This window comes from Bombus vosnesenskii, unplaced genomic scaffold (assembly GCF_011952255.1).
Source record: "Bombus vosnesenskii isolate JDL3184/JDL3185 unplaced genomic scaffold, Bvos_JDL3184-5_v1.1 scf7180000014829, whole genome shotgun sequence".
NCBI lineage: Eukaryota > Metazoa > Arthropoda > Insecta > Hymenoptera > Apidae > Bombus > Bombus vosnesenskii.
In genome coordinates, this window is record NW_022883671.1 from 6,009 (window position 1) to 20,329 (window position 14,321).

Here is a 14,321-nt window from a genome sequence, read left to right on the forward strand (position 1 = left end):
CGGGCGAATAGATGGCGTTAAACGCAATGATCCCAATTGAACTGGAAAGTCGTTATGTATTGAGGGACTTGTGTGTAGAGGATGGTTAATCGTGAGATTTATTAGACGCGATTGCCCGTTGTAGAAACCGTCAAGTATATTTTAAAATGATTAAATAAATAAGAACAGATAATGTTCGCAAAGACGCTCGTATTAACGGATTCCCTAAGACAGTGTATAACCGCTCGCTTATAACTCGTTAGTAACTGATCAATACTCGGTAGATAGTCGGTAGAGTCATAGGACGTGGCGGATCGAGAGCGACTCATGTTGTTGTGCCTCGGAACACGGACATCGCCTTGACGCACGAAACATATCGATAGGTAAACTCCGGACAAAACAAAGTCACCGTTATGGGCAATCGTCGATCTAAGATGAATTCAAATTTTCCGACTCTCCCCCCCCCCTCCCCCAGTATAAATAAACGGACGTGATCGCGAGTTTGTATATACCGAGTACCTACGAATTATCGATCAATATCTGCGAGTTATTATCCGAGTCATCCGAGTTATAGTTATCGAGTTTTTCGCAAGCGACCATACCCTAGCTTCGCGAATACATTTGTACGAGTGTCTCTCGACGGTATTTATATTTATTCGTATTTATTTTATTTATTCTAAATATATTTGAGGCGTTGCAGCAGCAATTTCACGTATTCTCTAAATTATTGATCCTCACACGATCCACTACATGATCGATAACTCTTTACGATTGCGTCCGTTTAAACTGGTACAGTATAAACTGGTCGGAGGAGAATCGGAAAATTCAAATTCGTCTTCGTTCGACAGTTGCACGTAGCGACAACATAGTTTTGTCCGGAGTTTATTTATTGCTACATTATGTATGTCCTAACGATATTGATACTCCGAGGCAAAAAAACAACATAATTTGAATTGTCCTCTAGCTCATGCACCGCTACATGTACTTTCAAGGAGCAAAACTGGCACAGTCCCGCTTGTGACGCGAAACGGAGATTATCGTTTCCCTTCCTTTAACGCATTTTGCCATTGAAAGACACGAATTTCTGTGACTTGTTTTATCTCTGTTATAAAAGTTGATATTTACAATTTTGTAGTTTTTATGCAAACGTAAAAGGTAAGTAAATATTAATAAATATTATAATAATATAATATAGTACTGTATAATAATATTAATAAATGCTTCGCTATTTACTTGTTTTATTTCCATTAAAGTATATTGTATTTTTCATTAGAGTACTTTCACTTTTATTTGGTGTAATAATAAACATATACGTTAATATTCATTGACATCAGCGTAATTGTAAGCTTCACTGTAAATTTAATAAAATTGATAAGAACGGTATTGTTAACAGTGTATATATTTGTAATTAAACTAGATTTTATTCTCAACGTTACTTCATTATTTTATTATTGTTTCATATAAATATTTTTTTGAAAAATAATTTACATATGCTTCTAAGTTAAGTGTTTGTATTAATTGTTACATATGTCATAATTTCAACCACAATATTAAATTATGGTATGCATTATTAAAAAGTATAGTTTAATGTATATATTAAATACTTATGTAGTATCGTTGAGCTGTGCTCAGCGCTGTAGAGGTCGCTGTTGGGTACGGCCGCTCTTTTCCTCATTTTTTGTACCGTGGAAGAAAAATCGGACTCCTACGTTCGTAACCTAAGGCGCTAACCACTTCGTCGTCCGACACTAGTTAGTGTCGAGTGGTGCTATTTAACTATCGAGTGCCACCACAGGCCCTTCTTTCTACGATACTACACTTATAAAGAATTTATTTGTAGATATATCGATTGTAGGAATATCGGTACTGCATCAAAGAATCGGATGAAAGCACTAATTACCAAAGATATATTGAATATACGTTGCTTGGGTGTTAAAAAATCTGTTAACGACCATTTTGGAGATACTTTGCTCAAACACCACAACCTGGCCCTTCAACTTCAACTACGCCGAAAGTTTTGAAGAGCCGAGCAAAAAGAGAGGGTTGAAAGAAAGCTGCAATTAATATTAAAAAACAACAGTCAATGTCACTTGTTGCAAAATTACGAAGGCCATTAATTCGTGACGATGACAGTAATGTAAATGTTTGTATCATATTATGATGAAATTTAATATCTTTAATCTTACCCCAAATCTCATGTTACTGATCAATACTAACCTTTATATATAGTATCTAATAATGATACTTAAAAGATATCGGTTAATTAATATGTTGAAATCTAATCGTTTAATGTATGTACATTGTGCATATAAATTCTATTATACCGTAATTAAATATATCCTACATTTTTAGAGGAAACGTGAAAACCGATCTTAAAGAAAGGAAAAGTGCTAGAAGTAGCTCAGAAGAAGAAATAACACAAAGCCCTACAAAACATAGTAAATGAGAAAAGTGTTTTGAGCGAAACAATTTCAAGGGAGATCGCGGGTACTTCACAGACACATTCACTATAAGAGAAGATGCAATACAGCCAGAAAAGTGTTCAATGACAACAAGAAATAGTAATAGAAAGAGAACTTTTTCACAGAGTGAAAACACGAAGATGCATCAGCTAAAAGAAGAAGATGAGTCATTCCCTGAAGTGAAAAAGTTTCAAGCAAATATTCAGAAACAAGAAATTAAAAAGCGGCAAAACAGATCTATGACATTGTGTTTCGATCGCGGAGAGACGCGATCGCTAGGAAGCACGCCAACGGGAGTCGTAAATTCCCGTCACGATTAGATAATCGACGCCACGAAATGATCGATCCCCTATTTCGATTAGGATAATAGAGGTGGTTAATTGAATATGACACTGATGTAACAAGGTGTGAATGACAGTTTATTCCAACAACTTTGTGAAGAAGATAGTTACGCTGGTGCGTATGTATAAGATAAGTGACTGACTGATCTTCGGGTGTAGACCCGGTCGAAGGATGTTGTATGTTTGAAGGTTGAAGAATCAGTGATGTTCGGTGACGATGCTGTAGCGGAGGAAAGCTAAGGATGCGTGTGTCTAGCGCACGGGACCATCGGATTTGTTGTTAATTGGTTAAACGAAGGTTGGTGGACTAGAAAGGGTCTTAGCTGCTCTCGATAAAAAGTTGTTATTAGGAAGCATCGTACGTGGAAAAACCCAACTTTCCCTTGTCAAGCCGTGGTAGACAATAATCTTTAGAAATGATTCAGAAAACAGATGTTTGTTGGGTCTGAAGGACCTTAGCAAGCAAATTAGTGGGATTTATGACGGGTGCTTAAGGTTATTGAGGGTACGCCGTAAGAATAAGCGGACATCTGGGGCCTGTCTGACCCGCGGTGTATGGCCGGGTCCAGGTAGAGGGTTGCACGACGCAACATATTGAGTGAAGATGAAATACAACCATCTTCGGAGGAAGAGAGAATGCTCTATTCGATCCATTTGAACAGTCAGGCACGGACACTTCAAAACTTGTTCAACTAGGATAACTAGAACGAAAACACGAGAACAAAACACTAGAGCTATTGCATGAACAAAAGCTTTGAAAAATACAAACATTGCAGAGGAAGCGATTGCATATAAATCCGCTGCGTTAAATGTGCAGGTACACACCCCACTGACCAGTGCACTAAATCACCGGAAACCCCAACGAAGTGCATCCACTGTCAAGGTGACCATTCTGCTAACTACAAAGGCCGCTCAGCCTACAAAACCTTATGTATAAATAAGTATCCCAAGCTTAGAGCCAAAGAGACAACCAATCAAATACCCACTCTTCCGAAATTCACTACTACTTCAATCTCCTATACTACTCCCAAACAGTACAAGGAAATCAAAATAATCCAAATAACCACAGGGTCCATCCTCAAAATAATGTCTCCAATTCATAAAACACAGACAACGTCTCTAGTGTCACAGTGGCCCCGAGAATGCAGCAATAGGATAATCATATCTCACATACCTTAGCCATCGAAACAGTAACTAAGCAGTAACAGGATCCCTATGTGACCGGCATCCAACGATAACCCCTCCACAGGAGCCAACCCCTTGATATAAAAAAACCTCCCAAGTCAGTACTCGACATTCTATTCTGTTGTGTTATAACATTCTGTATCGTTACTTTGTCAGTTTCTAATAAATTTTGTAATAACGATCATAATTGAAATACGAATCTATTAAGGAAATTCGAGGATTTGGTAATACAAATAATTGACTATATTTCACACACAATAGCTATACATCTATATTACACTCTGAAGAACGTCTTGCACGCACGCTGGTCGCCAACCGACTATACAGAATCTTTTAACGGCAGTCTTTTGTCTGACCTGGACGCCCTCTGACCCTTACACACACACTCTCATGTACAGTGTAAATGTATCACTTCCCTAACAATTTTTATGATTAGATTTAAATTATTAATATTTGTATTTTTAGTAATATTAATTAGTTCTTTTATTTAATTATATAGAATTAGATATATAAATTTAAATAATAAATGTAATATCGTGATATAATGTGTTTACAAAGAGTGGACAATAGAGATGTTAATCAGACAGAAAAAGACGATTGTTGTTCAACCTGAACTATTCACGCCAAACGCACAGAAAACAGCGCAATCCACACTCTCTCGGCAACGCCACTCGCAACCTCTGTCTCCGCTCGACTCGCACACGGCTCCTCGACTCGCACTCTGCTTTTCGACTCGCACTCTGCTTTTCGACTTACTCTCTGGTCGTTGCCGCATTCCGTTGTCTTTTTCCTAGGCCCACCGCACACGTGTTCTGCAAGCGCTCGTGGCCAGGGTCACGTAGGTCTTTTCCACGAAACTATGCACTTGAAAAGACCGATGACACATTGATGGGCCCGACGGCGCCTCGGCGCCTCGGCTCTCGCGACATTGTTCATAGTTCGCCCGATATTTCTTAGGCCTTTCGTCCACGATACTACATAAATATTTAATTAATCGTTTTTATTATTTAATATTAATGTTTTTAATATCAATAATTTTTTAAATTTTGAGACCTAATATATTAACTTTATTATTAGGATGAGATGGTCTGGGTTTAATTTCTTATTGTTTAATTATTTATTATCAAAAATTTTTATCATTTAATTCAGGAATAATTATAGTAATTTTAAATCGTTTAGGTGATTCTAGTTTATTAATAATTATTTCTTTTTTAGTAATTTTTGGTACATGAAATTTAATTTTATATAAAATAGATTTATTAATTTTATTAATGTTCTTTTTAATAGTATTTACAAAAAGTGCACAATTAATATTTATGATGTGATTACCAGCTGCAATAATTACTCCTACTTCTGTGTCTTCATTAGTTCATTCATCAACTTTAGTTACTGCTGGAATTTATTTATTAATCAATTATGAGATAATAATTGATTTTAAATATAAAAGATTTATTTTAATAATTTCAAGAATAACAATATTAGTTTCAGGAGTTATAGCTAATTTTGAAATAGATTTTAAAAAGATTATTGCTTTATCAACATTAAGTCAATTAGGTCTTATAATAAGAATTTATTCTTTAGGAATAACAGATTTAACATTTTTACATTTATTTATTCATGCATTTTTTAAATCTATAATATTTATGTGTGTTGGAAGATTTATTCATTATATCAATGGTATTCAGAATTTTCGTTTTTATTCTGGTATATTTTATTTATATCCAATAAAAGGATTATTAATAATATTTTCATTATTAATATTATGTGGATTTCCGTTTTTAGTAGGATTTTATTCTAAAGATTTAATTGTTGAATATTATTTTTTAAATATGAAAAGAATTTTTAATACAATAAATTTAATTTTTGGAACAATTTTTACAGTATCATATTCTTTTCGTACAATATTTATAATAATGGGAAATAATTATATAATAAATTTAATTTATTTAAATGAAGATTGTATTATAGCTGGAATTATATCAGTAATTTTAATAATTATATTAATTTTAAGAAAATTTATTTTTAATTTTTTCTTTTATCAATTAAATATTAATTTAATTTATAGTTATAAATATCTTGTATTTAAGATAATATTATTAGGATTAATATTTTTAGTATTAATATTAAATATTCATTTGAAAAAAATTAATATTTATCAAAAGATTTTTTATAATAGAATTTTTTTATAAGTTTATAATGAGTTATTTAACAAATAAAATAATTTATTATGAATTTTATTTTGAAAAATGTTTAGTTGAAACATTTACAGGAAAGATTATAGGATATGTTTGTGATTTATTAGAAATACATTTTAGATTAAAAATTTCTTATTTACTATTAATATATATTTATTTATTAATATTAATAATAATAATTTGATTATAAATATATTTATATTTAATTATTTAATTATTATTACTAATTTATATTTAAATTAAATAAAGAGAAAGATGAACTTGTTTAATTTAAATAGCTTATACATTTAGAGCATAATATTGAAAATATTAGGGAAATTTAAAAAATTTTTGAATATTAAAAAAAATATTTAAAAATATTAATATGTATGTCGGATTAGCACTGGGAGTAGGGTTGTGGGCGTCAAATGAATCTTCACGGGAATTAGCCATTGGTAGGGTACACGCAGGTGTAGTTTATTACAATAATAGAGTTATTACAGTTTTGACAATTGATCACGACAATTGGCACTCGCGACACTAGTGACGATGGTCTCAGGCCCGATAACGAATCCGCGGCCAACGGGATCACAAAAGAACGTGTCGGAGATGAAAGGAAAACCGGAGCCTTCCCTTTGCAATTTTGCAAGAGTCTTCTGGTGCTTTAGCCTGGATTTTGTCATAGCTGTAATTAAGCAATTGTTGTCATTTGTAATTGTTCGATATATGTGATGGCGAGGGTGGGTTCGAGGTGGCAGCTGGTCGCCGAGCGTAGCCGCGGTCACGGGATAAACGTTTTGCCTGACGAAGGTGTGGATCGGTTGTATTGTTCTTCCTAGAAATCACATAGAATTGTACTTTGCAGATGTCGATATAATGGGACACACGTTGTATTAGGAATCAGACTCCAGACAGAGGCTGCCTAGCAACGACGTTTGGATCTTTCTCGATGCTTCCAAAGAGTATACAACAAACTCTTGGCAGAGTCTGCCTAGCAGCGGCGATTGGAAGCTTCTCGATGCATCCAGCGAGCATATAACGAACAAAATGCAGTCGTACAGCGAAAAAGATTTTCATCAGATATTCATTCGTGTGATCGCCTTGGAAAATGATACATCGAGCAATTTACCGAATGCCTCAGCAATCGTATTTTTTTTGTGTTTAAATTATTCTACGCATAGTAAAGAGTTATCCCGTTGACCGTGGATTCGTTTGGAATCATTAGTTAAACTTATCATTTGTTAATCTTATCATTCATTAAACTCAATATTCATAATATTTTGTAAAATCTTGTATATTCGCGTAAATATAATCTCTGTTTCATAAAACGATGGCTAATTCAAACGAAGAATCGTTACACGCCTTAAATTCTAATGTTAACCCGACATAGATATATATATATATATAATATTTTAAAATAATAATAAAAAATAATAATATTACTATAAATATTTAATTATCTATAAAATTAAATTATAAAATATTAATACTTAAATATTCTACCCTTTATTTTTAAATTGTTTAATATACAATTTTTTTTATTTTGAAAAAATGGAAATTACTATGATATAAATTGTATAATATATAATTTAAAAATTTTTTATCTATGATATATATATTAAATTATAAAATATCAAAAATTTTAATTATATATTAATATAAATAAAAAATATTAATGATATTATAAAATTAAAAATATTAAAAATTTTAAGATTGTATTTTTAATATTAATAAAAAAATATTAATAATATTATTATAAATATTTTTTTATAATATTTAAATAAATATAATTATTAAATTATAAAAATATTAAAAATTTTTAAATTATATTTTATAGTTATATATAAATTATATAGTTCTAATAAAAAGATATTAATAATATTATTATAAATATTTTATTTATAATACTTATATAAATATAGTAATTATTATTATTATTAAATTATAAAAATATTAAAAATTTTAATTTAATATATATATATTATTTATTCATTAATACGTTCATGCTGTAATACACGAACATATGCGTTACTCTGCTACTCACGATGCATCGTAACAAGTATGCATTTTTGTATGGAAAACCGTTTATTTTCATTTTATGTTCGTTTTTAAAGTCAGATGCGATACGAAATAACGTCAGTGTTGTTTTCTGGCTGCTCGCGAACATATGATATCTATTCCATTTTCAAATTGATTTTATCTACACGTTAAAGCGAGCTGTGGAATAAATCAAACTTGCTCGAGCCTGCTTGAATCTCTGTATCATTCTATCATAATGTGAGAACTTTCACAAGCCTAAATCTTGGCAGTCTGACGATCGAGAATATTGCTATCGGAAGAATCGCTCTCATCCGTAAACAAGATATTTCCAAGGATTGCGTTATAATTTTCTTAGCGGCTAAGCATCGAATATTCGTCAAACGACATAATTTCGCACACGGCGAACCTTATAACGTACACCTTTTTGGCGTATTATTTTTCCCACTTTTTTTTTTTTTTTTTTATTAACGTGGAGGACACCAGGTCGCTTCTGGGAAAAAGCGGCGTGGTAGTGGCGGACGCCAACGGACTAAAACCTCCATGATGACCGTCCCGGCAGCGATCTAGAGAGGCCCGGGAACTGGTGTGAGGGATACAACCCCTCCCCCCCCCGCGCTCAATACACCCCCTAATGGAGCGATATGCGACCACGTCACACCGCGCCTCGTCGCCGGAGCCGCCGTGCCAGACAGTCCGGTTCCCCTGCCGGGCTGATTTGCTGCCCCGGGGCGCTGAGTTGCCAGCGCCTAAGTTTGCACCCCACCGGGGGGCGCGACGGACCTAGCGCGCCTCACCGAAGCGCTTCCATGGCCTCTGCCGCGCCCTCGCCGGTCAATTCTCTCAGGGTGAGAGTATTATTCTTCCCATTGCTGCGTGTGAAACCCCTATTGGACAAACTGTTCTTTGCAATACATCGATGGATAAATACGCGCACAAACACGCAATACGTGCAATAGAATGCTCGAGGTCAATTTTGTGATCCTCTTTTTCAACAGATCTTCGCAAATCCGAAGGTGTAGAATTACCTCCCAAAGACATAAGATGACAACAAACACTTTCTTGACACACTGTATAACATTGAGGTATCCAGTTTTGCCACATACAATTTTGTCATTGTCACGTTTGAGTTTGTTCATTGTAAAGTCAAATTTGCACACCCCATCTGTGAAATAGTACGAAGAAATCATAGTGACTTGTATTTCTTATGATATCATGATGCCACATAATATATAATACAATACAATAATTCGCGAACAGATCACTCGTTAATTGCTTTTAAAAGAATTACCACGGAAGCTTCCTAACACGCTACCCGGGGGCCAGGGATTTATTTCGTCGATAAGTTAGGTTATTAAACTTATGTTCTTTCATTGAAGACATCGATGGACGCTGTGTTCCAGAAATCGCCAATCACACTTGGCGAAGCATAATAGTAATTTACAATAACAAATACTTAAGAATGCCTAATTTTGTTAAACATACGGTTCAATTTACAATTATGTAAATATTACTTCTTGAGAGTAACTTCTTAATCAATTTTAACAAATTTTGTAAAATCATGTAATAAATCTTGTTATTTATCATACGCGTGTATTAAGCCAATTGCCAACCGAACATGTTCAAGCTGTATTTTTTTCAAAACGGGACCTTAAGCTAAAAAGCTTTATTTCACATATTCGACTTGTTCTTGTATGTGGTATCAGCAACTAGTCGGATGCCCGCGTTATGCAGGACACCCTGATGGCGTTGAACGCAACGATTCAAATTGAACTGAAAAGTCGTTATGTTTTCAGAGGACTTGTGTGTAGAGGATGGTTGATCGTGAGATTTATTAGACAAGATTGCTCGTTGTTGAAACCTTCAAGTATATTTTCAAATGATTAAATAAATAATTATAGATAATGTTCGCAAAGACGGTAGATACTCGTAGATACTGATCCATAACTCTCGTGAACTCTTTACGATTGCGTCCGTTTAAACTGGTATAGTATAAACAGATCGGGGGAGAGTCGGGGAATTCAAATTCGTCTTTGTTCGACGGTTCGACGGTTCGACGGTAACGTAACGGCGACATTGTTTTGCCCGGAGTTTATTTATTAATATATTATGTATGTCCTCACGATCTTGATACTCCGAAGCAAAAAAACAACAACATGATTTGAAATGTTCTCTAGCTCATGTACTGCTACGTGTACTTTCAAGGAGCAAAACTGACACAGAGACGGAGATTATCGTTTCACTTCCTTTAACGCATTTTTGTCATTGAAAGACACTAATTTCTGTGACTTGCTTTATCTTTGTTATAAATCTCTCTTTATATTTAAAATTTTATAGTTTTTGTGCAAACGTAAAAGGTAAGTAAATATTAATAAATATTATAATAATATAATATAATGCTATATAATAATATTAATAAATACTTTGCTATTTACTTATTTTATTTCCATTAAGGTATATTGTATTTTTCATTGCATTACTTTCATTTTTATTTAGTGTAATAATAAACGCATACGTTAATATTCATTGGCATTAGTGTAATTGTAAGCTTCATTGTAAATTTAATAAAATTTATAAGAACGGAATTGTTAAAAGGGTGTATATGTGTAATTAAACTAGATTCTATTCTCAATGTTACTTCATTATTTTATTATTGTTTCATATATATATATATATATTTTTTTAATTTACATGTGCTTCTAAGTTAATAGAACTAAACACATGTGTATGTATTAATTGCTATATACGTCATAATTTCAACCATAATATTAAATTATGGTATGTATTATTAAAAAGTATAGTTTAATGTATATATTAAATATATATCATTTATTCGTAGATTTTAAATATGGATACTGGATCAAAGAAGGAGATTAAAGAAATGATTACCAAAGATATATCGAATATACATAATTATTCCTTGGATGTTAAAAAATATATTAACAACCAGCTTGAAGACACTGGATTATTTACATGGTTTAATTGCTAAAATACCACAATCAGTCCCTGGCCCTTCAACTACAAAGAGGCCGAAAGTTTTGAAGAAAAAAGGTTATCGCCGTAAAGAGACTATCCCAGAAAATGATATTATCAATACTGATAATACAATAACAGATTCAGCAGTACATGATAAAACATAAAATAAAGATGTAAAAACTGGGGATGTGCTGGAAACAACAATTGACCGAACAAAAAGAAAGGCTGCAATAAAAGCTGCAATTAATATTAAAAAGCAGCAGTCAATGTCACTTGTTACAAAATTACGAAGGCTAACTCTTGATGATGACAGTAATGTAAATGTTTGTGTCATATTATGATGAAATTTAATACTTTTAATCTTACCCCATATCTTATGTTACTAATCAATACTAACCCTTATATGTAGTACCCAATAATGTTTGATATCGCTTAATTAATACGTCAAAATCTAATTGCTTATACAATTGTATGTACATTGTGTATATAAATAATACTATAACGTTGTTAAATATATTCTAAATTTTTAGAGGAAACGTGGAGGCCGACCTAAAAAAAAAGGAAAGTGCTAGAAGTAGTTGAGATGAAAAAAACACAAAAGGTCCTACAAAACATAGTAAAACAAAAAAGAATGTTTTAAGCGAAACAATTTCAAAAGAAGATGCAATACAGCCAGAAAGGATTGAACCATTAAAGTCTTCAATGACAACAAGAGATAGTAATATAAAGAGAACTTTTTCACGGAGTGAAAACACGAAGGGTAAATATTCTAATATTATTGATGATACAGTAATTCCATCAGCAAGAAATGATATTGAAGATCCTTCAATGTGCGAGGATGCACTTGAGAAATTTACTCCTCTTATGAATTCCACGATGGACATCAATTCTACTTATACGCAGAAGATGATGGACGCTACCGCAATTGTAGAACCTTTATCACCAATAAAATCAAACGAAACGGTAGTAATTAATAAAAACTTGGCTAGTAGTATAGGAAAAAATAATGAACCTAAATTTACATCACGGTCGCCAATAACTCTGCAGGAGGAGGTTCAGCAGCTGAATCAAGCGATTGGACTCGCCGAGTTCGAAGAATTATTCGCAGAAGATGAGCCATCCCGTGAAAGGGAAATGTCTAATAGAAACATGACGAAACAGGACATTCAAAATGAAATGAAGAGAAATGTGCCCGTAAGAAGGAGAATCGAGGCCTTTGAAAAAGAAAAAATTTCAGAAAAAGCCATTGTTCAAAAACTGGCACGAAGATCTGTCGAAAAAGCAAAAAAAAATCTTATTAGCGAAACAAAAGAAGGAGACTCAGATGATGACATCGCAGGTAACATTACAAACAGTATCAAAGTATTCTTCTGTTATAAAAACACAAGCTATTATTCATTCGATATTTTATCCAAAATATAGCTCCAAACAGTAAGGTCCACTTCTGTTTTGCACAGTAAACCTGACGACGACACATCGGACGATGAAGCCAGACCAAGGCGTACAATTCCACATTAGGCGCAATGTAAGTGTTGTTTTACTTAATGAGTTAATAAACATTATAATGCATGGAGTACCCGAATTTTTATCAATTTCAGCGTACATACGCGAAAATGAACTTGCAATGCAACGATAAATTCCGAAGAAAGCAGTCTATAAATTCTTTGATAGAAGAATGTGCACACCAGATTTAACTGAAATGTTTGAAAATATAGATAGGAGTAGATTACAACGCACGTCCAGTGCAATATGGAAGACATCACCGCGTTATTCCATGATGGAAAACGAATAGAAGTTATAATTTGTTAAACTGAATGTTGTTGATTTCAAATTGTGCCTTAGAGCAGGAATACTTGACATACCTTGCGTGTAATATAAAAATGATGTTACATTGCAACTATCGTTAAAAGATGTATGTGTTCTTAAAATATACCAATGAACGTAAGACTATTTCACTTTTTATATTTTAGAATGATCATAGGCATATATTACTTTTATTATACTAATCAAATTTTACCATTTTTTCTTATTTATATGTATCTTCTTAAGAATTAATAAATAAACCAATTAATAAATAATTGTTTTGGTACGACTTTTTAATGAGAAGTAAATTTCATTAGATTTGTCTTATTATCACTGTCGTGTAATAATTCGCGAGATACGCGTGATATAATTCGCACGATTAAATAGCACTGGTGATTTCGTCTCTTCGTGTAACGAGGAGGGTCTGGTAAATGGGTCGACCGTGGATGTTCAATCTTGTAAGAGAACAAACGGCGGCACCGTATCGTCGAGCATTTTTCTTTCGGTCAACAGCCATCCATTTTATATTTAGCACATTCGGTTGCGACGCTAAATTTTCGTTACACCACCAGTTGTTTCGTCTGAAATTCGCGTGACGTAAGTGCATTACACCCTCGCACCCGTCAGCCATTCCTGCGACCACTTCGCGTGCGTTAACTCGATAATATTTCGTCTCTGTTACCTTGTCGCCGTTGCTGCTTGACACATCTCGCTTGCTGGACGACTGATCGATGAAAATTAAAACGGGACGCTGATTTACCGTATCGTTATTTTTGTGTCAGGTATTCTCTTTTTGCCGTTTCGGCGAATTATTTTCATTTCGAACTTTTTTAGTCTTATTGTTACGTCGATTCTTATATTTCAAGATCTAGTCTTGTACGTACGCTGGGGAGCGCTTTTATTTATTGATTCAACAAAGAATATCGTTGTAGGTGTCATACATGCGAGTAAAAGTAACGAAGTACGAGCAGTTTCACTGTAACATACTTCCTGATAATTTCTCGTTATTTATACCATAAGAAAGTATCAAAGAGGAACTCTTATCTCGAACGTGGATCTATTTGTCGATAATGCATGCGTGTAATACTCGAGTGTCGTTCATACAGCGTAAATATACGTGCAGATACGTAAACCTTTTATGATTTTTGTATCAAAGGCAGACCTGTTATAATACTCGCAAGTGAAATGTAATTCTACGAAAGAAAATGGAGCAAAAGAGTTTCGTTGGTAATATATTCTTCCTTTTTCATCTCAAGTTTCCTCTTTGTTGTGCTTCTGTTACATTATAATCCTGTTAGATTTACGCGCGCAAAATTTTACTTTGTTGCACTATATCTCATCATCGCCATCTGCCGAACACCTGT

The 14,321-nt window shown here is 33.4% G+C and overlaps 1 long non-coding RNA gene and 1 pseudogene across 1 annotated transcript; both read left to right on the forward strand.

Moving 5' to 3' along the window:
* Nucleotides 1-1,049: 1,049 nt before the first annotated feature.
* LOC117240665 lies at nucleotides 1,050-12,351 on the forward strand (annotated as a pseudogene).
* LOC117240666 lies at nucleotides 12,352-13,132 on the forward strand. The gene is made up of 3 exons (XR_004494762.1): nucleotides 12,352-12,493; nucleotides 12,577-12,679; nucleotides 12,753-13,132. It is a non-coding gene; the product is annotated as an uncharacterized LOC117240666 (long non-coding RNA).
* Nucleotides 13,133-14,321: the final 1,189 nt, after the last annotated feature.